The following is a 27,358-nucleotide window of genomic DNA, read 5'->3' on the forward strand; positions in this document are numbered from 1 at the left end:
TAGCATTTCTGGATTTTCAGTTCACTGTTTATTCTCAATTGGCCACATTTGTTAATCTGGGAGAAAGGGAAAACTAGGAAGGTCTACAAAACCGTTCAGATCCTCTTGGACAAGCTCACAGATGAAACTTCAGGGCAGAAAGCATTTTGTACACTTGGACAGAGACTGCCAAGGCAAGTTACTCTGGGGGAAATCCTCGATTATCCCTCTGCAAAAGGGTGACAGAAAGCAACGAGGGTAACCAGGACCATTGGAAATCCTTGATTGCCATTTGGGACTTATTCATCTTGTCCTGCCATTAGACCACGGGTCCCAGAGTGGAGCGCACCCGAGAATGAGGAAGCGGATTCAGAATGCACATTCCTGTGCCCACCCTTGAAATTCTGAAACCTGAGATCTGGGTGCCCCCCGGGATTCTGCACGTTTTGTTCGTTTGTTTGTTTTCGCCATGCCACGCGGCTTGTGGGATCTTAGTTCCCCAGTCAGGAATTGAACCCGGGCCACAGCAGTGAAAGCCCCGAGTCCTAACCACTGGACTCAAATTCCCACTGGAATTCCCTGGGATTTTGCATGTTTAACAAACACACCAGATGATTCTGTAGATCACGCTCTGGGAAACCTTGGTCTAGAGAACCGTGTACAAAATATCCTGATACAGAGCAGCGGCTCATCATTTAAGTTTCCAGATTTTCTAGAGCAGCTTTTTTTAAAATTTATTTTTTATAAATTTATTAATTTTATTTTATTTATTTGTTGTTTCTGGCTGCGTTGGGTCTTTGTTGCTGCACGCGGGCTTTTCTCTGGTTGCAGCGAGTGGGGGCTACTCTTCATTGCGATGCACAGGCTTCTCATTGCGGTGGCTTCTCTTGTTGAAGAGGACGGGCTCTAGGCACACGGGCTCAGTAGTTGTGGCTCATGGGCTCAGTAGTTGTGGCTCATGGGCTCTAGAGCGCAGGCTCATTAGTTGTGGTGCATGGGCTTAGTTGCTCCACGGCATGTGGGATCTTCCCAGACCAGGGCTTGAACCCGTGTCCCCTGCATTGGAAGGCGGATTCTTAACCACTGCCCCACCAGGGAAGTCCCAGCTTTTATTTTTATTTTGTTTATTCATTTTTACCAAATCTTTAAGTTAAACTGAAGGAGATATTCAAATTCTCCAGTCCTTCGATTTTGTAGATAATCAAGAACATTTGTACAGTGTTGAGGGGAGCTCGGTGAGGTTCAAGGTCAGGGTGCTGGCTCTCACTTTGTGCTGCTTCCCCTACCTCCACCACCGTCATCACCATTCACCCAGCCTCGGGTTCATTCTGATTCCTCCATTCCTCTGCAAAACATCTATTTTCAAATACTCACTGCTTCTCACACTATTTTGTTTCACTTCTGCTGTGTGACAATTGGCCTGGCCTTGGGACAGATTTACATCCTGCACACCTGTCCTCACAGCAAGCTACAAATTGCTTAATTGTTATCCCCAATTTATAGAGCAAGACATTGAGGCTGAGGGGCTCCAGGTAACAAATCTGGGAAGCAGGAGAGTGAGGATTCTCAGGCAGGTCTGGAACTCAACCTCATACACTTTCCTTCTCACAAGAAAGGTCACGTTAACATCTCGGGAGACAATCTCCGAATTCCAGCAGTGGGAGACCCCTGAGACCCTCAATCCGAGCCTTTTACTCCACATGGGAAAACTGAGTCACAGGTTGGTAAAACTACTTTCTAATCCACACAGATTTTAAATATTAGGCTCAAAACCAAACTCCACATTTCTCTCCACAATATTGCTTTGTTGCCTCTTAAACACTTTAATGTTTATCCATTAGGAACAGTAGAGTTGAGGGTAAGTAACAACTCGGGTTTACTTCATTTCTTCAGGTCTCTGTATTTAGGGCCAAGGAGAAAGGGTAATTTTGTGGATGATAAACCTTGTGTTCTATATCAAGACTGTCCAACATATGAAAGCCTGTCAACAGCTTTAACCTAAGAGAGAAATCGGGGTTACTTCTATAATGGTAGAGACCAGGGCTAGATCAGGCGGGGAGCTGTTTACTTCCAACAATTCTAAGGAGAAAATGTATCACGTCTCTGTCAAGAGCTCAGTTTCCCTCCTACACACTTTACATTTCTGGTTGCACACCTCATTTTTTCTGTATGAAGCTGCGGTTTTGGTAGACCTGACACCTCTGAAGCCGGGCTCACTCCCATGAGTTGTAGTTAGATGCACAAGTGGGGTTACATACGGGGGCCTCCTTCATCTTCCGTGTGCAGGAAGCTCTGATGCTGGCAACTCCCACCTGGAAGCAAGAGATTTTTCGGGGGTAAGATTGGTCCTCCATTAAAAATAAAAAGCAACGTAAAATGAAAAAACCCTGAAAGCCCTATTAATCCTCCAAGGTCCAGCGTGTCCATCAGTGTAATGGAAAGTGGTTCAGCTGAAGGTGACGGGGGTGCCCTGCCTGCTGCTGTCTGCTGTCCCCTCCCCAGCCCGACACCAAGGTCTGTGTGCACTTTGTCCCCAATGGTGTCACCCTCCAGACCCAGAACTTTAACAGCCTCCTCAAGCTGCTGTGATCGCCCAGTTCAGTTCTGGCCACGAGGTGAGCCAGGTACGCATGTGTGTGTGTGTTTACCCATGCGTACGTGCATGTGCATGTGTGCTTGTATATTTATGTGTATGTATGCCCAAAGCTGCCCCTCCAAAAGCCAGGAACGCCTTCAAGATATGGCATCTCCTGGGGGCTGTCGCTGATTGCCTTTCATTGTACTCGTGGACTTGCATCTGCCAGGGAGGCTGTGTTGGCTGATGGCTGTGGGCTTGGGCTCCGGAGCTGGACCGTCTGGAATCAGATATCTGCTCGCAACTTACTTGCGCTATGACCTTGGGAAAATGGCTTACCACTCACTTCCTCACTTTCCCCAGCTGTGAAGGGACGGTGTTATAGTACCTCCCCAGTAGGGTTATTGTGAGGACTGATTGAATGAATCAATGAATAATTATAAAGTATTGGGAACAGTGTGTGGCACATTTCTCAAAAATAAGCTGACAGTATTATTTTTACAGAGAAATACCAGCAGTGGATGTGGGCAGCTAGGACTAGAGATAAAGCTCAGAGCAGACATTCAGCCTAACGTCCAAGGGAAGGGTCATGTATTCTCTTGGGCGGCACCATCATGAAATGTGACCGGGTAGCAGAAAACATCAACGTTGATGGAACTTCCCGAGGGCAAGGGAAGAAGGAGGAAGAGATGGTGGCTTTATACCAAGATGACATTGACAATGGCTGAAGAAGTTCCCTTGGCTGCTTGTGGATGGAGTTGGTTATTTAAGGTTGTTTTATTTCAAGTGTCAGCTAATGTAGTTGAAACAGGGGATTAACTATAAACACTGGGGATGACTTATGGAACCCAAGGGCAGGAATCCAGCTGGGTCTCAGGGAATGTGGGGGGCTCTTTCTCCATCTCCTGTCTGCTCCTTTCTCTGCTTTTGCTCAGGATGCTCGCTCTGCACAAGGACCTCTTCTGCTTCTCAGCTGACTTGTTGAGTGAAGGTGGCCACCAGAGTCTCCTGAGGCCATGTGTTACTCTTCTGCCCTTCGGTGAGTCTCACATCCTCACTGTCAGTCACAGGCACTCACCGTCAGCCAGAGTGAGAGTCACCTGAGAGCAACATGGCGGCGAGGAACCAGACTCAGGTCTTGGAGGAGATGTGCTGGGCAGAAAGGACCACCTCCTGGGAGCACCATTCACATGGTTCACGATGGCCACCTGAATGGTGACACCCACTTCTTTATTGAGAGTCAGTATGCGTTTATATCAATATACAATTCACCATATTAAAAAGATCATTTACACTTTTGGGGGTAAAGTCGTTTGATTCAGCAGGTCAGTTCTATGGAAAATAAACGCCGTTGTCTGGCCAGCACGTCTTTGTCTTTTCATCACTGTCCTGGAAGTGTGTATATATATTTTTTCCTTCTTTTTTATTTTAAGGTAGCAGATGTACTTTTCGGCTGTGGAAGCTCTCTGATCTCTAACACTGGGTTCCTGTGAGTGTGTCTGCCATCCATCCTTCCTATAACTTGTGGTAAAATGAATTGAGTCTCTCGCTTCTTGTTTGGGTGCCTTACTGTGTCTTAGACGTTATCCCATCTGATATTAGTGTCCTCAGCTTATTGTCACTTGGGGACTTCAATTTTCAAGTGAATGAGATTTCTGGCAGAATGGCTCCATCATTCATGATCACTATGGCAACAGTGGGACTGCTTTTCATGGGTGGTTGCAGCTTCTATAAACAGCCAAAATGGTCCCCCACGTTTTTGGAATATGTATCAAAAGCATAGAGTAAGAAACTTTTTCTGATCATCTCTTTTTTTTTAACATCTTTATTGGAGTATAATTGCTTTACAATGGTGTGTTAGTTTCAAGAAACTTTAAAAATATATTTTCATCACCTCTCCTTCAGATGGGGATCATGTGATACGGCCAGGTGCTCGTATAAATTATGGTTAACATCTGCATTCCTTTTCCAGATATAGCATAAGTCTCTTGCCAAATGTGCTAAGAACATATGGGTTGTAATGATAAAGTTTTAATGCTTCGATTAAGTATTTAATTTTCTTACTAGGGTTACAGAAGAAAAATTTAGCAGCATTTAAAAATCACCGATAGATCCTTAAAGATTTAGAAATTTCGCTTTTTCGATGAGCTAGGAATCAGCAGTAAGGTGATGGTGTGACTAACTTTCCCACTCACATCCTTTTCTATGTTTTGTATTCCCTTCCCTGTCACACCGACAACCAGCACAGTGACCGCTGGACAATAAGTTAACCAGCTTCTGTCAATACCTATCGGTATTTTGCCTCTAAATCTCCATCCTCTTGCTCATCCTCATTGGTTACCCTCAGGGATTCACCCGGATGAAAAAGGAGAGACAAGGTCTGAGGTCGAAGCAGCAAAAGCAGCAAGGATATGAAGCTTGAAGGAAAGAAGATCAACTCCTACCCGGTTGGTCCTCTATGTGCCTTAACCTGGGCTTCCGATTCTGTGCTGTGTGGATGTAGTAACAGCAATTCCCTAGGCTCTTTCCAAATCTCACTTTCAGAGTCTGTTTCAACATTTCCACTAGTCCACATGAGATATAATTGCACTCATGATCAGTTACTCTGCGGGCCTATTTCAGCTTCTCTCCTGCCTCTATTTTATGTCTGGAACGTTGTTTTTCTTTCTCTTTTTGCCTCCGGTTTTGATTTATACTCTCTGGTTAGATTTTTTTTTCTTAGATGTTTTTATTCGGCAATATATCAACATTGCCTCTCACCTTATACTGTACGTAACTGGTGGCAAATGGATAATAATAGAGTGCTACTTCACTGGTTAATCATCCAATAAAGAGAATGTGACTTAGTGATCAGTGGCCATTACCTTAGAATTGCAACCTATGGTCAAGTGGATCTTTTTGTACAGTGGCATTTAGTTGTTTGGGACCGTGTACCAAGTTAATGGGAACATACGGTAAATTTAACATCTTTCCTGCTTTAATTGATCCTAAAGTGGGTAATTATGTTATCTATGAAGTCAGTTTGTCCTTTTCCATTATTTATGATGTGCAGGTGTACACCAGGCACACACCAATCACAATGCAATTGCAACATATATGTTTGGAGGCTGCTCCAAATGCAGAGCAAAACACGAAAGAGGAATAACCTTGGAGTCGTTGTATTGCACTGAAAGACTGTCTTATTATTTCTGCTTTAGTTGTCATACTGGTGAAGTAAACAGATAACATTGTATTAACCTTTAAAATTTCTAATAACTGGAGAACAACCTAGAGAGTTTTCCTTTTGGATTGATTTGTTTTAAAGTCATTCAGACTGTTCTGAGTCTTCAGTATCCCAGAGTCTACCTTGGTAAACTCAAAGCATTTGCAGAATTAACAGTTGCTGAAGTTTTTTGATTACCCCTTGGAAGGAAAAGCAGTCTTTGCAATCGTCCCTTCATCAGCAGTTCTCAACTCTGCCAGCACATTTGGATTAACTTATATCTAACCCACGGATAGAGAGGCTCCCTGGCAGTGTGCCCTTGCAGAAGCCTCTGGTCGTCCTTCACTCTGTATGACAGTCTCTGTGTCCATCCACATCTCTACAAATGACCCAATTTAATTCCCTTTTATGAGTAATATTCCGTTGTATATATGTGCCACATCTTCTTTATCCATTCATCCGATGATGGACACTTAGGTTGCTTCCATGACCTGGCTATTGTAAATAGAGCTGCAATGAACACTGGGGTGCATGTGTCTCTTTGAATTATGGTTTTCTCTGGGCACGTGCCCAATAGTGGGATTGCTGGATCATATGGTAATTCTACTTTTAGTTTTTTGTGGAGGCTCCATACTGTTCTCCATAGTGGCTGTATCAATTTACATTCCCACCAACAGTGCGAGAGGTCCCCTTTTCTCCACACCCTCTCCAGCATTTGTTGTTTGTAGATTTTCTGATGATGCCCATTCTAACCGGTGTGAGGTGATACCTCACTGTAGTTTTGATTTGCATTTCTCTAATAATTAGTGATGCTGAGCAGATTTTCATGTGCTTCTTGGCCATCTGTATGTCTTCTTGGGACAAATGTCTGTTTTGGTCTTCTGCCCATTTTTGGATTGGGTTGTTTGTTTTTTAATATTGAGCTGCATGATCTGTTTATATATCTTGGAGATTAATCCTTTGTCAGTTGCTTCATTTGCAAATATTTTCTCCCATTCTGAGGGTTGTCTTTTGGTCTTGTTTATGGTTTCCTTTGCTGTGCAAAAGCTTTTAAGTTTCATTAGGTCCCATTTGTTTATTTTTCTTTTTATTTCCATTTCTCTAGGAGGTGGGTCAAAAAGGATCTTGCTGTGATTTATGTCATAGAGTGTTCTGCCTATGTTTTCCTCTAAGAGTTTTATAGTGTCTGGTCTTATATTTAGGTCTTTAATCCATTTGGAGTTTATTTTTGTGTATGGTGTGAGGGAGTGCTCTCCTTTCATTCTTTTACATGTACCTGTCCAGTTTTCCCAGCTCCACTTATTGAAGAGACTGTCTTTTCTCCATTGTATATCCTTGCCTCCTTTGTTATAGATTAGTTGACCATATGTGCGTGGGTTTCTTTCTGGGCTTTCTATCCTGTTCCATTGATCTATATTTCTGTTTTTGTACAAGTACCATATTGTCTTGATTACTGTAGCTTTGTAGTACAGTCTGAAGTCAGGGAGTCTGATTCCTCCAGCTCCGTTTTTTCCCTCAAGACTGCTTTGGCTATTTAAACATGATAAACATGAAAAAGGAGAAGTTACAATGGACACCGCAGAAATACAAAGCATCCTGAGAGACTACTACAAGCAACTCTTGTAGTAGAACATCATGGCTAAATGTTTATCAATTTCGTTTATCTTCTCAAAGAAACGGCTTTTAGTTTTATTGATCTTTGCTATTGTTTTCTTTGTTTCTATTTCATTTATTTCTGCTGTGATCTTTATGATTTCTTTCTTTCTACTAACTTTGGGTTTTGTTTGTTCTTTTTTCTTTTGTTCCTTAGGTGTAAAGTTAGATTGTTTATTTGAGATTTTTCTTGTTTCTTGAGGTAGGCTTGTATTGCTATAAACTTACCTCTTAGAACTGCTTTTGCTGCATCCCATAAATTTTGGATCATCGTGTTTTCATTGTCATTTGTCTCTAGGTATTTTTTTTTCCTCTTTGATTTCTTCTGTGATCTCTTGGTTATTTAGCAATGTATTTTTTAGCTTCCATGTTTTTGTGTTTTTTACGATCTTTTCCCGTGTAATTTGTTTCTAATCTCATAGTGTTGTGATCGGTAAAGATGCTTGATATGATTTCAATTTTCTTAAATTTACTGAGGCTTGATTTGTGACCCAAGATGTGGTCTATCCTGGAGAATGTTCCGTGTACACTTGAGAAGAAAATGTAATCTGCTGTTCAGATGGAATGTCCTATAAATATCAATTAAATCTATCTGGTCTATTGTGTCATTTAAAGCTTGTGCTTCCTTATTAATTTTCTGTGGATGATCTGTCCATTGGTGTAAGTGAAGTGTTAAAGTCCCCCACTGTTATTGTGCTACTGTCTATTTCCTCTTTTATAGCTGTTAGCAGTTGCCTTATGTATTGAGGTGCTCCTATGTTGGATGTATATATATTTCTAATTGTTATATCTTCTTCTTGGATTGATCCTTCCTTGTCTCTTGTAACATTCTTTATTTTAAAGTCTATTTTATCTGATATGAGTATTGCTACTCCAGCTTTCTTTTGATTTCCATTTGCACGGAATATCTTTTTCCATCTCCTCACTTTCAGTCTGTATGTGTCCCTAGGTCTGAAGTGGGTCTCTTGTAGACAGCATTTATATGGGTCTTGTTTTTGTATCCATTCAGTGAGCCTGTGTCTTTTGGTTGGAGCATTTAATCCATTCACGTTTAAGGTACTTATTGATATGTATGTTCCTATTACCATTTTCTGAGTTGTTTTGTTTTTTTCTTTGTAGGTCCTTTTCTTCTCTTGTGTTTCCCACTTAGAGAAGTTCCTTTAGCATTTGTTGTAGAGCTGGTTTGGTGGTGCTGAATTCTCTTAGCTTTTGCTTGTCTGTAAAGCTTTTGATTTCTCTGTCAAATCTGAATGAGATCCTTGCTGGGTAGAGTGATCTTAGTTGCAGTTTCTTCCCTTTCATCACTGTAAATATATTGTGCCACTTCCTTCTGGCTTGTAGAGTTTCTGCTGAGGAATCAGCTGTTAACCTTATGGGAGTTCCCTTGTATGTTATTTGTTGTTTTCCCCTTGTTGCTTTTATTTATTTATATATTTATTTATTTATTTTATTTTTGGTATGCGGGCCTCTCACTGTTGTGGCCTCTCCCGTTGCGGAGCACAGGCTCCGGACTCGCAGGCTCAGCGGCCATGGCTCACGGGCCCAGCTGCTCCGCGGCATGTGGGATCTTCCCGGACCGGGGCACGAACGTGTGTCCCCTGCATCGGCAGGCAGACTCTCAACCACTATGCCACCAGGGAAGCCCCCTTGTTGCTTTTAATAATTTTTCTTTGTCTTTAATTTTTGTCAATTTGATTACTACGTGTCTCGGCGTGTTTCTCCTTGGGTTTATCCTGCCTGGGACTCTCTGAGTTTCCTGGACTTGGGTGGCTATTTCCTTTCCCATGTTAGGGAACTTTTCAGCTATAATCTCTTCAAATACTTTCTCTGGTCCTTTCTCTCTCTTTCCTCCCTCTGGGACCCCTATAAAGTGAATGTTGGTGCGTTTAGTGTTGTCCCAGAGGTCTCTTAGGCTGTCTTCATTTCTTTTCATTGCTTTTTCTTTATTGTGTTCTGTGGCAATGAATTCCACCATTCTGTCTTCCAGGTCACTTATCCATTCTTCTGCCTCAGTTATTCTGCTTTTGATTCCTTCTAGTGTATTTTTCATTTCAGCTATTGTATTGTTCATCTCTGTTTCTTTGTTCTTTAATTCTTCTAGGTGTTTGTTCTTCAGTTCTTCTAGGTCTTTGTTAAACATTTCTTGCATCTTCTTGATCTTTGCCTCCATTCTTTTTCCAAGGTCCTGGATCATTTTCACTATCATTATTCTGAATTCTTTTTCTGGAAGGTCACCTATCCTCACTTCATTTAGCTGTTTTCTGGGGTTTTATCTTGTTCCTTCATCTGGTACAAAGTCCTCTGCCTTTTCATTTTGTCTGTCTTTCTGTGAATGTGGTTTTCATTCCACAGGCTGCAGGATTGTAGTTCTTGCTTCTGCTGTCTGCCCTCTGGTGGATGAGGCTATCTAAGAGGCTTATGCAAGCTTCCTGATGGGAGGGACTGGTGGTGGGTAGAGCTGGGTGTTGCTCTGGTGAGCAGAGCTGAGTAAAACTTTAATCTGCTTGTCAGCTGAAGGGTGGGGCTGGGTTCCCTCCCTGGTGGTTTTTTGGCCTGAGGCGACCCACCACTGGAGCCTAGAGGCTCTTCATTGGGGTTAATGGTGGACTCTGGGAGGGCTCACGCCAAGGGGTACTTCCCAGAAGTTCTGCTGCCAGTGTCCTTGTCCCCACGGTGAGCCACAGCCACCCCCTGCCTCTGCAGGAGACCCTCCAACACTAGCAGGTAGGTCTGGTTCAGTCTCCCCCGGGGTCACTGCTCCTTCCCCTGGGTCCTGATGTGCACACTACTTTGTGTGTGCCCTCCAAGAGTGGAGTCTCTGTTTCCCCCGGTCCTGTCAGAGTCCTGCAATCAAATCCCGCTAGCCTTCAAAGTCTGATTCTCCGGGAATTCCTCCTCCCGTTGCCGAACCCCCAGGTTGGGAAGCCTGACGTGGGGCTCTGAACCTTCCCTCCAGTGGGTGGACTTCTGTGGTGTAAGTGTTCTCTGGTTTGTGAGTCACCACCCAGCGGTTATGGGATTTGATTTTACTGTGATTGCGCCCCTCCTGCCGTCTCCTTGCGGCTTCTCCTTTATCCTGGATGTGGGGTATTTTTTTGGTGAGTTCCAGTGTCTTCCTGTCCATGATTGTTTAGCACTTGGTTATGATTGCGGTGCTCTCACAAGAGGGAGTTATCTGGTTAGATTTTATGCTTCCTTTTAAGTCATCTCAAATCCTTTCTGGCAAGGGATAATTTTTAAAATATACGTAGAGATCACTGTGTCCTGAATCATCACCTAATCTCTCTGTACTTGAATATCTTCTATTTCTTCTGTTTCTGAAGCTAATTTTATTGTCACACACTGTTGTTGCCATGGATATGTGTATCCCTCAGAGAGGGATTTCTGGTTTTACAAAGGCTCTTTCTAAGTTTCTTAGGGGGAAAAAAGATATTTCACTTAAGAAAGAGCTTGCTTCAAGACCATTTTTCCTTTGAGGTATACAGTATTTTAAAACACCTTACTCTAAACATATAATTTCTTTACCTTCATCTTTTTTGACGGAAGCTATTGGCCATTCTCTTCCCCTGTTTATTTTCTGCTTGTAAGTTTTTATTTGCAAAGCAGTTACCAGAGTAATTAGAATGCAGTGAACCCTTGGGCTTGAACACGTTTGAAGAGCTAAATGCTTTTTGAATGATTTTTTTTCCCCATGAGCCTTTTAAAATGTAACTTCAAGTACCGCTGACTCTGAATGTCAGCCAGTGGAGCTGATGGGCTCTAACATTTTTACTGCTGTCGGGAAGCTGAGCTTCATCGGGAGAAAAGCACTTTCTGGATGGAGAAGTTAATTGGGGAGTTAGCAGTTTAACACGATTAAAAATAAGTTGTCATTCACAACTGACTGATTTTTGGCTCTGAGTTACTTCCTGGACTTAATTTCCATCGGCCAGAAAAGTAGGAACGTTGCCCTGGACATGGGAGCAGGGCCCCCGGGCACCGATGATCTTCCACGAATCTGGACAGTCTGCCTCCAGGTGCCTAATCAAGTAAACCCAAAGTCAGAAAACACTCTCTCAGGAGGAGTGATTTTGTAAGTCCCTGTCCCATCTTTGAGAAAAATAAAATAATACTCTGCTCCGTTGGAAGGAAAGGAAATCTGTAGAAATAAGTAACAACCCTCAGAAATCTCCCTGAGTCCAAGCTCCCCGACGCGAGGCTTGGGTGAGCCTTGGGAAGAAGCAACCCCAAGGCCAGAGGGGCTTCAGATGTTGGCTTGTCTGCTTAGGACCAGGGGGGTGAGTGAGGCACTTACCTTGAGAGCAAAACCTAAGGAGACACCCTCCACCCCAAATGCTGTCATCAAGATAAATCCTATTTTAATGCAGTATTTAAAAAATCAAGTCAGTGCAAAGAAACAGGACATGGAGTGTGCCGATGGGGACTTACATGGACGAATGAATTGGTGAGGCCCCCCTGAGGTGGGCTGACACCTCATCACCCCCTGACTCGAGCCGGCAGAAGGATGAGAGAAAATCCCCCGCGTGACTGAGGTTTGTTTCTTTTGCCTATTTTGTAGGGATGGGGGTCAAAATAGAAATTAAATGCATTTATTGGAAAATGCATTTGTGTAATGTTTCCCACACACTTTAGTTTGTAAACTAAGGGTCTTAGTCGTTAGGCTGCATAACTGTTATTTTGCCAGTACAGAGTTTTACATGATTGCCTGTATTCTTTTTTTTAAAAATTTATTTTGTTGAAGAATAGTTGATTTACAATGTTGTGTTAGTTTCTGCTGGACAGCAAAGTGATTCAGTTATACATATATATATATTCTTTTTCATATTCTTTTCCATTATGGCTTATTAGAGGACATTGAATATCATCCCCTGTGCTATACAGTAGGACCTTGTTGTTTATCCATTCTATATATACTAGTTTGCATCTGCTTAATTGTCTGTATTCTTATCACCAGAATACATGCTGTAGGCGGGCAGGGCTTTGTAGGTCTATGCACTGCTGTTCCCTCTTGCATAGAGTACCTGCTTAATCAATGACGTGAAAAACAAATAACTCTATGTAAGGTGGAGGTTTAGACTCTTCTAAATAGTAGGAGAGATGACAAGCTTCTGGTTTACATTTTTAAGAATTAAATAATGTCTAATATCAATATATTCCTCTATGTGTGCATATATCATAATTACAGTAATAATAGTATTTGCTATAACTTATTCGACGAGACAAGTTGCTGTGGACAGAATGTTTGTGTTCCCCCAAATTCATATGTTGAAACCCCAATGTGATGGTGTTTGGAGGAGGGTGACAGGTCGTGAGAATGGAGCCCCCCAAATGGGATTAGCATCCTTACAAGAAAAGGACAGGGGTGAGCCCTTTCTCTCTCTCTGGGCCATGTGAGGTGTCGGGCTGCACCCTGCAGGCCTGCAAGCCCTGTACTTGTCCAGCCCCAAGACCAAAGGAAGAGCCCAGAGTCAGTGACAGAGGCATCAGTGGTTTAATGGGTGGGGCACCTTACGTGTCTGAAACAAGGTCCTGGAGCGACACCCCATCGTGTGCGGCGGACGGCCGGCAGCACTTGGTGGCATACTTAGCTCCTGGGGGAAGGGGAAGGTTACCAGTTATAGGGGGAATTAACCTCAGGTTAGCCCATCGGTTACCAGGGAAACTAGCAGGGGGGCATGCCCCTCACCGCCCCTTTGATAAGCTATCATGGTGGAGATGTTCTGATCTAAAGAGTAGAACAGTCACTAGCTGGGCCGGAAGCAAGTATGTAGAAGGTCAGTCATGTGAGTGGGGTGTAGGTGAAGCAGGCACTGGTCCAGCAGGGAATGGACAGAGGGCAAGAGAACAGCCATCTTGGGGGGCCTGACCGTACGTGAGGACACAGCCAGAGGTGGCTGTCTGCAAGCCGGGAGGCAGGTCCCCATCAGACAGCAGGTCTGCTGGTACCTTGACCCTGGACTTCCCAGTTTCCAGAATTGTGAGGAGTAAACTAAAGGTCTGTTGTTTAAGTCACCAAATCTATGGTATTTTGTTACGTCAGCCTGGACTGACTAAGGCACAGTACTTTACAGCTACGAAGTGCTTACATGAGTCAGGTGTCTATAACTTGTTAAATTAGCAAAATGTATCCTCGACAGTCTCCAAGGTTTATCAACAAGGTGTCCTGCAGTAAGTTTGCCTGCATCTGGAGAAAACCTGGGCTCCAGGAGGAGTGGATGCGTCTTCGGGAACACTGACGGTTGTGCAAAGGTAGGGTAACTTCCGTGGGCTTGAAAAATAGGTGATGGAGGTGGGGCAGGGGGTAGGTTGACCTGGGAAGGAATGCTTGGGACTAGGAGCACTTTGTTAGCTCCGTCCACTCAAGCTGAGCTAAACCCCCGGGGCCATGGCCTGAGTTCCAGAAGGTGTCCAGATAATGCATATTGTCACACTTGCTCTTTTTTCCTACGTGGGCACAGTGGTCCTGCTGGGTCACTGTCATCATTTCCTGAACCTCACACTGGGGCCGAGACGCCTGGCAGTCTCATCAGTCACCAGGTTCCATGGTCCACAGGTTCATGAGGAGTTCGGAGCACGCAGCCACCGGCTGCGGTTTACAGCCGCAACTCGAGGGAACCCGGAACTTTTATGTGTCATTGTGGAAGAAGGTGAGATTGCCCGCCTGCCTGGTGGAAGTGTGGTGAGCATTAATGAGACGAGCTCTCGGGGAGAAGATTTCTGTATAAACACAAGTCAGGGCTGGGAGAACCATTCCTTCTCCGGACTGCCTTAGTGCTTACATGGTGCCCAGTAAATCAGGGTGACAATGTGACTTTGTCTACCGCAGTTTCCCAAGCCTGCTGTGTTGAAGCCCCTTCATGATTTTGGCTATAACTGGATACCACGTGTACTATCATTAACAAATAGCTTAAAAATGGACCCAGATTGTTTTAAATTTTTTCATCATAGAAAATTAAATATACATATATATATAAAAGAAAAAAATAGCATAATGAACCCTTATGTATATGGAAATGAGCTTCAACAACCAGCAACGTGTGGTCAATCCCGTTTCTTTCATAGCCTCATCCACTTCTACCCTCATACCCCTCCTTCCCCTGTGTGCTTCTGAAATAAATCCTAGCCATCATATCATTTCATCCACAATAATTCAGGGTATATCTCCAAAAGAAGAGGGCTCTTCAAAAATTCATACTCATAATCTCATTACCACACATAACAATTAACAGTAATTTCTTATATTCTATTTTATCAAATAGTCAATCACAGTTCAAATATTCATAATAGTTTCTATAGACTGTTTGAATCCGAATCCAGATAAGTCTATACATCGTAACTGGTTGATGTGACGCATACATTTCTTTATTCTGTAGGTCCCCCCTTCCTTTCTTTTTCCTTACAATTTATATATTGCAAGCACTTCATCATTTATGCTGTAGAGATTCCCTCAGTCTGAATTTTGCTGATTGCATCCCCAAGTAAAGATGATTTTTAGTCTCCTGTACCCATAATTACTAATTTATCTCCCCGCCGACCCCAACACACTCTGACACACACCCCAGAGCAGGAGTCCTTCCTAGGTGATGTGCTTTGATCCAGTAGAAGAATAAATTTTTGTTAGTATCATTATCAATTCATGGATCTAAAGATTTTGATGTGTTTCCATCCATCGAAATCACCATCATCCTCATGAAGGCTCAGATTGCCTCATCTTTGACCAATTAGAGCCACTTCTGAGTCCTTTTGTCATGACCCCAGTCATCCTTCATAGCTTCCTTGCCTTCTGGTGGGAAGCTATTCCAGCTTTACCACATATATTTAGATTTATCATGGATATAAATATATATATTTACCACACGTATTACTGTGCTCCACTTATATAAGGAGCTTTTGTTCCTTAGTGTGGGAAATGGTATTTAGAAAGCACATTCTAGAGGTGATCGTTGCTACCGACTTGTTCATTGTTTCTATGCCTTTATTGGCTATAATATCAATAAAATTTTTCGTGAGTTTATACTGATATTTCCAACTCAAATTTAGAGCTACACTTTTTTTTTTTTTTTTTTTTGCGGTGCGCGGGCCTCTCACTGTCGCGGCCTCTCCCGTTGCAGAGCACAGGCTCCGGACGCGCAGGCTCAGCGGCCATGGCTCACGGGCCCAGCCACTCCGCGGCATGTGGGATCTTCCCGGACCGGGGCACAAACTCGTGTCCCCTGCATTGGCAGGTGGACTCTCAACCACTGCGCCACCAGGGAAGCCCAGAACTACACATTTTTATTCAACCTCATTGATCTTCAGTGTCTGTTTCTCTTCACCTACACCAAAAATGTCAATTCCCAATGACATTAATGGAATAGCACATTCGCTTTTTCTCACAATACACACAGCACTGTCTCAGAAAAAGAATAACTTTATCACCAACCATATGATTATCGGAAACAGTTGAAGATTTTGTTTGGCTAATCTTTTTCCTTTAGGATGTATCCTAAGGATAATGATTGTAAAGTCCCTTGAAATAAAATCTCTCTGTGTGATTATGCCACTTACTTGCTACACAACTAGGTTCATTTATTTCATTTTGTTTTAAGTTTTTAGGAACTCTCTTTTCCCCTTTAATTAAAAAAATCTTTTTATTTCGACATAATTATAGATTCACAGGAATTTACAAATATAGTATAAGGAAGTTGCATATACCCATTACCCAGCTTCCTCCAGTGGTTTCATCTTACATAATCATAGTACAATATCAAAGCCGAGAATATGACACTGGTAAAAAGTATGCATATAGGTTTATGTTATTCTGTCTCATGGGTAGATTTGTGTAACCATCACCACAATCAAGATATAGAACTAGCCCATCCATAAAGACCTCCCTCACCCTACTCCTTTATAATTACACCCCTCCCCCTCCCCCTCCCACTCTCCCGGCAACCACCAATCTGCTTTCTACCTCTAGGAAGTTTTTATTTTGAGAATGTTGTACAAATGAAGTTAATTATACCTCTTATGACCTTTCGGATTAGCCTTTTTTCTTTAGCAACATAATGTTCTTGAAATACATCCAAATTGGGTATATCAATAGTTGATTTCTTTTTATTCCATGGTATGGATATTCCTCAGTTTGTTTAACCATCCATTTACGGAGGGACATTTTGGTTATTTTCAGGTTTTGGTCACTACTAATAAAGCTGCTATAAACAATTATGTACAGGTGTGTGTGGACCTAAGTTTCCGTTTCTCTGGGATAGATAACCAGGAGTGCAACTGACAGGTTGTCTGGTAAGCGTATTTTTAGTTTTTTAAGAAAGCAAAGTTGTTTTCCAGAATGTCTGTACCACTTACATTGCCACCAGCAATTTGTGAGAAATCCAGTTTCTCCGCATCCTCCAGCATTTGGTACTGTCACCGCTTTTTATTTAACTGTTCTAGTAAGTGTGTAGTGGTGGTTCACTGTGGTCTTAATTTTCATTTCCCTAAGGGCTAGTGATCTTGAACATCCTTTTATGTGCCTATTTGCCATTTGTATACCATCTTTGGTGAGATGTCATTTGCCCATTTTCTAATTGGATTGTAGCTTTACTGTTGAGGTTTGAGGGTTCTAGATATGAGTCCTTGGTCAGCTACATGGTTTTCAAATATTTTTTCCCAGTATCTAGCTTGTCTTTCCATGTCATAACAGAATATTTCATAGAACAAATGTTTTTCAAGTCCAATTTACCAAGCTTTGTTTTAGGGATCATGCTTCTGGTGTTATGTCTAAAAAACTCTTAACAAAGATCTAGGTCCTGAAGATTTTCTCCTATACTATCTTCTAAAATTTTTATAGTTTTATATACATTTAAATTTATGATCAATTTTGAGTTAATTTTTGTGTAAAGTGTGAAGTGTAGTTTGGAGTTCTTTTCTTTTTCTTTTTTTTTGGTCTGTGAGTATCTAGTTGCTCTAGCTCTGTTGGTTGAAAAGACTATCTTCTTCCATTGAATTGCTTTTACATCTTTGTCAAAAATTAGTTGGTTGTATTTGTGTGGCTTTCTCTCTGGGTTTTCTTTTCTATTCCGTTGATCTTTGTGTCTCCCCCCAGCCAGAACTACACTGTTTAATTTCCGTGGCTATACAAGTCTTGAAATCAAGTGAAATCAAGGAGAGTGATTCCTCCCACTTTGTTTTCCAATTTTCAGAATTGTTTGAACGATTCTAGTTCAGTTGCCTTTCCATATAAATTTGTCTACGTCTCCATAAAAATCTTGCTGGCATTCTGAAAGAAAGGATGTTAAACCAGGATATCAATTTGGGGAAAATCGACATCTTTACTTTGTTGAGTCCTTCAGTTAATCAATCTGGTAGGTCTTTCCATTTATTTAGATGTTCTCTTTCGTTAGTTTTCAGCATAAAATTCCTGTTCGTGTTTTATTAGATTTCATTTTTCTTGAGCTATTATGAATGGTATTGTGCTTTTAATTTCAGCTTCCATATGGTCACTGATGGTGTATAGAAGTACAGTTGCTTTCTGTATATTGACCTTGTGTCCTCTGACATTGCCCTGCCTGGAGAGGGTGGGGAACCTCGTTCTCACTGGTGTGGCTTGAAGTCCAGGCTCCCCACCTGTGCTTCTCTAACACCACCTGGAGGAGGGGGGACACGGGGCACTTTGTCTCCACTCAACCTTGGCCTGGGGTGTGGGAGACATGTATGTCTGTAGCTGTCTGTGGTGTTTGGCTGGAGTAGGCTGGTTACTGTCCAAACATTCTCTTTCTTGTTAGGCTGCCCCTTTCCTGGCCCTCTGAGTTGAGAGAGCAGGTTTCTCTTGGGAATTTTTTTTTTTTTTTTTTTTTTTTTTTTTGCGGTTCGCGGGCCTCTTACTGTTGTGGCCTCTCCCCTTGCGGGGCACAGGCTCCGGACGCGCAGGCTCAGCGGCCATGGCTCACGGGCCCAGCCGCTCCGTGGCGTGTGGGATCTTCTTGGACCGGGGCACGAACCCGTGTCCCCTGCATCGGCAGGCGGACTCTTAACCACTGCGCCACCAGGGAAGCCCGGGGGATTTTTTTTTTTTTGTCTGTGTCCATTGGCATTTCCAAGTAACCAGCTTTTCCAGTATTCATTCAGGGCATTTGAGGCAAAAAAGAAAACTCACCAGGTCATTTCTAAGGTTCTGAGGTCTCTTTCTAGTCTGTCTGCCTCTCTCTGTCTTTCAGAGTCTTTGTATGTTTGTTTTACATATACTGTCTGGGGTTTTCAGCTGCAGTTAGCAGGAGGGTAGGGAAAAGCAGGTTTACTCTATTTTCTTGGAAGCAGAATTCACTAATTCTGTTTTAGAACTACATAAAACATTTACATATTTCCGAAGTCCAATCTTTAAAATATATTCAGATATGTCTAGCCGTCATCCTAATTCTTTCATCCTCATGTCTCCTTCCCCTTTAGACAATATGTTTTCAGTTTCTGGTTTATATTTTTATTTTTAATGTAGGCAAATATACATATTTTTCAAATATATACACGCATATATATAAATATGTAAAGTATATCTATTCATTGAGAGTGGAGACGTATATATCCTCTATTTCTTAGAAAGTGATAGCCTACCATACGCACTTTTCTTCACCTCGTACACCCTGGGGGTAGTAGCTTTATGTGAGTATATAGGAATATTCTTCATTCTTTTACAGCCGCCTGGTATACTCTGTATGGACGTGTAGAGTTTATTCAACTCGTCTCCTACTGATGGACTTTTGTGTGGTTTGCTGTCTTTTGCTAGTTTGGCACTTTTCCAAACTCAATAAATTGATTTAAAGGGAAAATAATATCACTATTATAAAATGGAAAACAAAGTATCCTTAATATGCAAATAAAGTAAATATGAACATGAAAGGGATAAAAACATAACATTTAAACTAAATTCCCTCCTGTTACTATTACCTGTTAATACTTTCAGGTATAGCTTGATCTTTGTTAAAAAAAGAGACCAACAAGTGATCGTGTTAAAAGTGAATGGTAACAGTCTGATTATATGAATGAAAAGATCATTAAAAGGGGACTAAGCTCTTGCAGTTGTGATTCAGTGTTACTAACGCTTGTCTTTGTACCATCAACATCCAACCTGCGTGCCACTAGTGACCCGAGCTTCCAATTTTGCGAGGCTCTGTTTTGCAGCAAAAAGAGTATATAAGATATTGGGTGACGTATATTGAGTCCCTTACTCTGAGCTTGGAAGCTACTGTATTATCTCATATGATGCTCCAAACAGTCCTGTAAGGTGGGAGCTTCTGTCTTTCTCGCTTCACAGATGAGGACTCTTAAGGCTTATTGCTCTAGATCCCATCACTCATAAGTAGGGTTTGGGGTCTTGATCAGAGTTTGTGCTGACACCAAAGTCCATCCTCATCACCACTCTGCTGCATGGCCTCTCCGAGCCAGGCTTTCTGATCTCTCTCTCTGCAATGCAGGACAATGGGATGCAGGGCAGACAGACCTGATTCTGGGGATAAAAGACCTGGTGTGACTCTCAAACCTACCAGTTACTAGTTGTTCTTAGCTGTGTTGGCTTTTGAGGCTTGGTTTCCTCACCTGCAAAATTGGGGTGGTACTCCTTCTTTGTATATCCCAGGTGTGTTTTGAGAATTTCTGTATTATATATTCCCACATAACTTTATCTTGCAAGCATTTTCTTATTCCTTCATTGATCCAATCAGACAGTATTCAGCTCCACTACTTGCTGGTTGCAGTACGCGTGGGTTGTGATACAAAGGTGGATCACGCAGTTGCCCTACTTAAAGAGGCTTTCATCGGAGCTGAGATGAAGAAGTGTGAGCTCTGGAATCAGAAAGGCATGAGTTCAAATCCTCATTCTACCACTTCTGTTGTTTGAACTTGGGCAAGTTCTCTAATCTCACTTGCCTTCCTTTTTATTTTCCATCTATAAAATGCAGATAACGACACTTAATCCTATAAGTGGTATTGCACGGTGATTAAGTGAAATAATGAATGTAGAACCTAACCAATAATAGTATAGTTACGTAGGGAGCAGGTGAGACATAAACAGCAACAAAAGGAAGCAGGGATATTTACGGAAATGTCTGCTACAGTCTTGAGGTGATGAATTTTAAGAAATCAGTATATGTACAAGTGCCAAGTTAAGATTCATGGTAATTATAAATGCATTAGAAGTTCATAATTAAACTCAGGAGAAATTAAGCATCATGAAACTCACCCTGAATGATTAAGTGATAAACCCATCCAAAATTTAATTTGATGTTTCTGTAATAACCTGACTTTATGGAACAAATTCTTAATTTGTTAAAGCCCATAATAAGTTGTAAATGTCCTCCTAAGAAGCAGACCTCCATAACATTCTTAATTAAATTCATTAAGTGATATATCTGAGAGGAAAAACACAATCGTTACCCCTACAATTAACAGTTCTTCATTAAATGTTGAGCAGTGAACTCTAGAAAGAAATACATGTAAGTGGAATAAAAGTAAAATATTTCCTGTTCTAGAGGTCCAATATTATGGTAAAATAGTCTGTATAAGTAAATTTCTGACTCAAAGAAAATAGCTCTTTCAAAGTAAGCAGGCAGAATGAGTTTCATAACTTCAGAGCCCCAGGAAACCTCGTAATTTATATCCTCTCACAGCGTAGTTGACTTAAAAACTAGTTACTCACTGAGAGAATAACTATATTTTTAGAAGAGAAGCATGACTTGGTAGACTTGTTTTCAAAGGTGAGTTTTGATTATATCTGTACATTTGCTGGGATGTATTCCAGCAAATGTATTCCATTTGCTGGAATAATAAGGCAAATGTCTTTATTACTGTATCAGATTCTAATCCTAGAAGATGGGCAAAATATTGCAGAGTTTAAAAACATTCTGAGAAAGCCTGATCATAAATTACTTTACTAAATAGAAAAGCTTGATGTCCATGTCAATGTAGGTACTTTTTACGAACTGGTTGCAGAAGGTTCCAGTAAGAAAGATGGGAAGGCAGATTTATGATATGAGATTAAATGAGCTAAGATAGTTAAAGCTCTCAGCCGTAAAAAGAAACGAAATTGAGCTATTTGTAATGAGGTGGATAGACCTAGAGCCTGTCATACAGAGTGAAGTAAGTCAGAAAGAGAGAGACAAATACCATATGCTAACACATATATATGGAATTTAAGAAAAGAAAATGTCATGAAAAGCCTAGGGGTGAAACAGGAATAAAGACACAGACTTACTAGAGAATGGACTTGAGGCTATGGGGAGGGGGAAGGGTAAACTGTGACAAAGCGAGAATGAGGCATGGACATATATACACTACCAAACGTAAGGTAGATAGCTAGTGGGAAGCAGCCGCATAGCACAGGGAGATCAGCTCGGTGCTTTGTGACCGCCTGGAGGGGTGGGATAGGGAGGGTGGGAGGGAGGGAGACGCAAGAGGGAAGAGCTATGGGAACATATGTATATGTATAACTGATTCACTTTGTTATAAAGCAGAAACTAGCACACCATTGTAAAGCAATTATACCCCAATAAAGATGTAAAAATGAAAAAAACAAAGATAGTTAAAGCTCATACATAGCACAGCCACACAGCAAGTGGCAATAAATATTAGAGATGATCATGGTGTTCCCAGTGGTTCCATTCCTGGCTCAAAGCTCTCCTACTCACACAAACTCTCTTGGGATAATTGCAGTTGTTGTCATGGCTTGGAAGTTAATGATTTCAAATCAGCCTCTGCTTCCCCAGGCCTAGCTCATATGTGTCCTGACTGCTGGATATCCCGTCCTTGAGGATGAAGGATAATCCTCAAGTTCAGCATGTCCACGAGTCACCTAAACTAGCTCCTTTCGTATTCTGGCTCTCAGATGGGTGGCCCCATCCTCTGTCTAGACAAGCCGAGGAACGGCGTGGGGAATAGATTTGACGTTTTCACGTAACAGCCATCAGTTGCTGAGTGCTGTTTACTTCATCTCTTAAACGCATCTCAGAACACTCCACTGTCCTCTGTCTTCAGTACCAGCGTTTCTTACTTTGTCTGCCATCAGAGCAAATAACTGAGAACAAAAGTCAGCTTGTCGCCACCCTACTTAAAACCTCTTTAGCGTAAAGTCTTGTTTCTCAAGCATCGCACACAAGACTTTGCGTGACCTGGCGGCTGCTTCATGTCTGTAACTCCATGCTGGACCTTTATGTTCACTTATTTATTATTGAACTACAGTTGATTTACAATGTTGTGTTAGTTTCAGGTATACAGCAAAGTGATTCAGTTATACCTATATCTATATCTATCTGTCTATCTATGTATTATTTTCCATTATAGGCTGTTACAAGATACTGAATAGGGTTTCCTTTGCTATCCAGTAAATCCTTACTTATCTATTTCATATATAGTAGTGTGTATCTGTTGATCCCATACTCCTAATTTATTCCCTCTCCCCCCTTCCCCTTTGGTAACCGTAAGTTTGGTTTCTATGTCTGTGAGTCTGTTTCTGGTTTGTAAATAAGTTTATTTGTATTATTTTTTAGATTGCATATATTAGTGATACCATGTAGTATTTCTTTCTCTGTCTGACTTGCTTCACTTAGTATGTTAATCTCTAGGTCCATCCATGTCATTGCAAATGGCTAAACCTTCATCCTTTTCATGGCTGAGTAATATTCCATTGTATATATATGTACCACATCTTCTTTATCCATTCATCTATTGATGGACACTTCACCTTTCCCATGCTCTGTTTGTTAGAAGCAAGCCAAAGGCCCACCCCCTCAACAACCTTAGATCTTTCTTGTGTGGAGTTCTCTGTGGATCAAAGGAACCTGGTTGTTCTCCATGTGGTGTTATACTGTAATCTTTTGTATTCTCTGCCAACTCTCTTCTGGATCAATGACTCTACAAAGTATTGTCTTTTGTGCCCAGACAGTTTAAAGCCTTTAGTCAAAACCTTTTCAGCTTTTTTTCTGCTTTAGAAACGGACAGTGTATGTATATTTCTGTCTTACTTCTCTTGCTTTCTCTCTGTTCATGTTGGTCTCAGGAGAATGACTTCATATGATACATTATCCAGAAGGCTTTGAGTTCATGAACTGACTGTAAGACAAATGATTAATCTACTCTCTAACTATCTGGGCTTTCATCTTCACGTCCACCCAGTCGATTAACTCACATGCTATCAGTTCAGAAGGACACGTGATAGCAAGAAGAAAGAAGTGTTTTATAATCAAATCAGATATTTCACTGGCAAAGGAAAGTGTCCTAAGGAGGGTGTCTGTATGTACAGACAAGGTGTATTTGAAGACCTGATAAACTGTGATGGACAAAGTGATGGGGAAAGACAAAACTACTCAGTAAGTGAAATATCGGAGAGACGATCTTTTGAACCATTTCATCAAGCAATTGCAAAATTTCAGAGATAGCCAAGTTTGAGCTGTTAAAAGCACACATTGAATCTTGTAGTTTTCCCTAAATTACCTTATATCACCTGTTTGTGAAGTTGACTTTATGAATTATTTGATTTTGATGGAAGGACGGTCATCTACACATCATCAAAGACCTCTATCTTAAATTGGAAGAAGATAAGAAAAATAAGTTACTGATGCCATGAAAATTCTCCCCAGATCTGTGCAGTGTGTTCTAGAGATGAAATCAGTAGCGAGGACGCTGCACTGTGGCAGAATTGTCACAGCACAGAGCGGACAACTCATTAGCAGGTGAAGACATCCTTGGACGTCTCTCCGGGGTCTCGGGAGGGGAAAGCTGCCCTGAGTCTCTGTGTCTGGGCTGAACATTCCCGCTTGGTTACACAGATCCTGCAGCTGCACCAGAGCTACTGATGTGAGTACTGCAAAGGTCACGAGCAGGTCAAGAGACTGGGCACTTCGGGGAATTCGCTCAAGATACTGTGGCAGGGGTGAGGCAGCAAAACGAGTAATGGGAGGGCAATGCCTTTTATTTTATTTTTGTTTGAAAATAGTCAATACATTACTATACAGCTATTAAAAGAAAAGAATGATTTAAAGAGATATCAAGAATGTACCATTAAGCATGAAAAACATAGCAGGGTGATCCATTTATCATCATCTTTTTCTTTTTTCATAAAAGCAAGTATCAAAAACAAAGCTTCCCTAAAACGCGACTCTAGGTGTGCATTGTTTGTGTAAACATGGACAAAGCCATGGAAGGGCTCCCACCTGGCTGTGTATTGTCACCTGGCTGGGGACATTGGGAAGGGTGCTGTGTGCCACAGGTGTTGTGCTAACCAGCAAGCATGTTCTATCCCCATAAGCTTTGAAGAGAAATGGAAAAAGGAAGAAAATTAAAAAGAAAAACCGGCTTCCCTGGTGGCGCAGTGGTTGAGAGTCCGCCTGCCGATGCAGGGGACACGGGTTCGTGCCCCGGTCTGGGAAGATCCCACATGCCGCGGAGCGGCTCGGCCCGTGAGCCATGGCTGCTGAGCCTGCGCGTCCAGAGCCTGTGCTCCGCAACGGCAGAGGCCACAACAGTAAGAGGCCCGCGTATCGCAAAAAAAAAAAAAAAAAAAGAAAAAGAAAAACCATTTTTTGCTCAAATAGTACCAAAGCAACAGTCATGGACAATTTAAAAGAGCAAACAGGGGCTTCCCTGGTGGCACAGTGGCAAAGAATCCTCCTGCCAATGCAGGGGACATGGGTTCGAGCCCTGGTCCGGATGATTCCACATGCCGCGGAGCAACTAAGCCCGTGCGCCACAACTACTGAGCCTGTGCTCTAGAGCCTGCGAGCCACAACTACTGAGCCCGCGAGCCACAACTACTGAAGCCTGCACGCCTAGAGCCCATGCTCCTCAACAAGAGAAACCACCACAATGAGAAGCCCGCGCACCGCAACGAAGAGTAACTCCCGCTCGTGGCAACTAGAGAAAGCCCACGTGCAGCAACAAAGACCCAATGCAGCCAAAAATAAATAAATAAATTTATATTTAAAAAAAAAAAAGAGCAAACAGCATCATCAGAGTATCAGCCCCAGCCCGGTAACCCATATCCTCCTAGTTTTCTGTTTCTTTGCTGCTTCTTGTCCTAATGGATGTGTTATTTTTCATACTTAAAATCATAGTAGAAGTAAAACTTTTATTCTGTTTTCCTGACTTACCTTTGTATTAGGCATATTATTACATGTTTCTATATTCTTCATGCTTATAATTCTTGACATATTAATTAAAAAACCAGAGAGAGGCTACACCATAATTTACTTGGTCATCATTCAATTATGGGACATTTGTTTGCAATTTTTCTTGTTAAAAATATTAAAATAATATATAGGTATCTGTATAACACTTTTCCCACTTTTAAAATTAAGTAATCCCTTAAATTAAATCCCCAGATTTAGAGTTTTAGAAATGGATAAAAAATTATGAGTACCTTCACTGTAATACACTCTAAGGATTTCCTAATAATTTCTTTTTTTAATAAATTTATTTATTTTTGGCTGCATTGAGTCTTCATTGCTGTGTGTGGGCTTTCTCTAGTTGCGGCAAGCAGGGGCTACTATTTGTTGCGATGCGCGGCCTTCTCATTGTGGTGGCTTGTCTTGTTGCAGAGCACGGGCTCTAGGCGTGCGGGCTTCAGTAGTTGTGGCACGCTGGCTCAGTAGTTGTGGCTCGCAGGTTCTAGAGTGCAGGATCAGTAGTTGTGGCGCATGGGCTTAGTTGCTCCGTGGCATGTGGGGCCTTCCCAGACCAGGGCTCGAACCTGTGTCCCCTGCATTGGCAGGCGGATTCTCAACCACTGTGCCACCAGGGAAGCCCCCTAATAATTTCTTACATTTCACATTCTCTGAAGCATTTGGCAAACTGTCTGGCAAGAAGATGCCGCAAAGAAGTGCAGAGGTATCTCTTGGAAAAGTGTCTAGTTATGGTGAAGTTAGTGGGCCCAGAGCCTTGACACTCCCAACTTGGGGAAGAATAATGGCAAATCACAGCCTCCCAGCACTTTGAGATAGGGCCTAACAGTCATTGATTTTGCTTCCTGATCATGGATTAGCCCTTGAAATTCTGAGATCCAAACCTCTGAATACAGTAGAAACAAATGTAGCTATTAAGAACTTGTCCTCAACTATGCATTAATTTTGGTACAAGCCATATTGTAACAAAAGACACATGAAAAAGTTGTTTCAATAATCTAGGAGTTTATTTCTCACTCACATCCCAGTCCAGACCTAGCCAGATGGCCCTGCAAAAATGAAGTGGCATTGCTCCAGGAGGCCGTCTTGGTAGCCAGGCTCCTTAGGTAGCTCTGGCTTTTTTTTTTAAAAAAGCGGCGGTGATGAATTCAGTGACGTCTGGCAGAGTTTGGTGTTGCTGCCTTGATTCATGCTAAGCACCAGCAATTTTACCCATCATCACTTTGCCCCATCACTGCGAATGTCCCTGCGGTGGGAAAGGTCTAAATGTTATCCCGAAACATCTTGACCTTGCGCACACCTCGAAGGGCTCTGGCACCACCAAGTGTTTGTGGAGCATCTTTGAGAACCTCCACCCAGAGGAAGGGGTCATGGGGGCAAGGAGCTCTGGGGAAGGTCAAGAGGAGGGTTCTGAACGCTGACCCAAGCCCAGGCACTGAACACACAAGCAGGCCATGTGCTCCAGAGCCAGTGATACAGCTGAGGGGGTCCCTGACAAGCTGATGCAAGAGGTTCCGGGAGGAAACGGGAGGGTGTCGAGGAGTGCAGAGGCCAGCGAGGAAGAGCTGGGTGGAGGCAGGCAGGATTAATTATGAAGCTGGCAAATGTCTGGCTTTACCAGGCTTCACTCAGGCTGTGGGTGGAGTGAGCCCTTGGCTAGAAGCAACAGGTCTGTACTGTGTTCTTGCTGATCTGTTTACCACGATGCTCTTCCCTCCAACTGGTATAGCTTCTGGAGGGCAGGACCCATATCCACCCCAAGCCTGGCCCAAAGCAGCAGCTTGATCAATATTTTCAGAATGGATCAAGATAA

The 27,358-nt window shown here is 42.2% G+C and overlaps 1 long non-coding RNA gene across 1 annotated transcript; it reads left to right on the forward strand.

Annotated features, from left to right (window-relative positions):
- Nucleotides 1–1,403: 1,403 nt before the first annotated feature.
- Nucleotides 1,404–26,564, forward strand: LOC111165852 (uncharacterized). The gene is made up of 3 exons (XR_016388567.1): nt 1,404–11,941; nt 13,547–14,056; nt 16,576–26,564. It is a non-coding gene; the product is annotated as an uncharacterized LOC111165852 (long non-coding RNA).
- The last annotated feature ends 794 nt before the right edge of the window (nt 26,565–27,358 follow it).

The sequence above is a fragment of the Delphinapterus leucas genome, chromosome 17 (assembly GCF_059928025.1).
Source record: "Delphinapterus leucas isolate spDelLeu-1000000601 "Yukka" chromosome 17, BTC_Dleu_Yukka2, whole genome shotgun sequence".
NCBI classification, from domain to species: domain Eukaryota; kingdom Metazoa; phylum Chordata; class Mammalia; order Artiodactyla; family Monodontidae; genus Delphinapterus; species Delphinapterus leucas.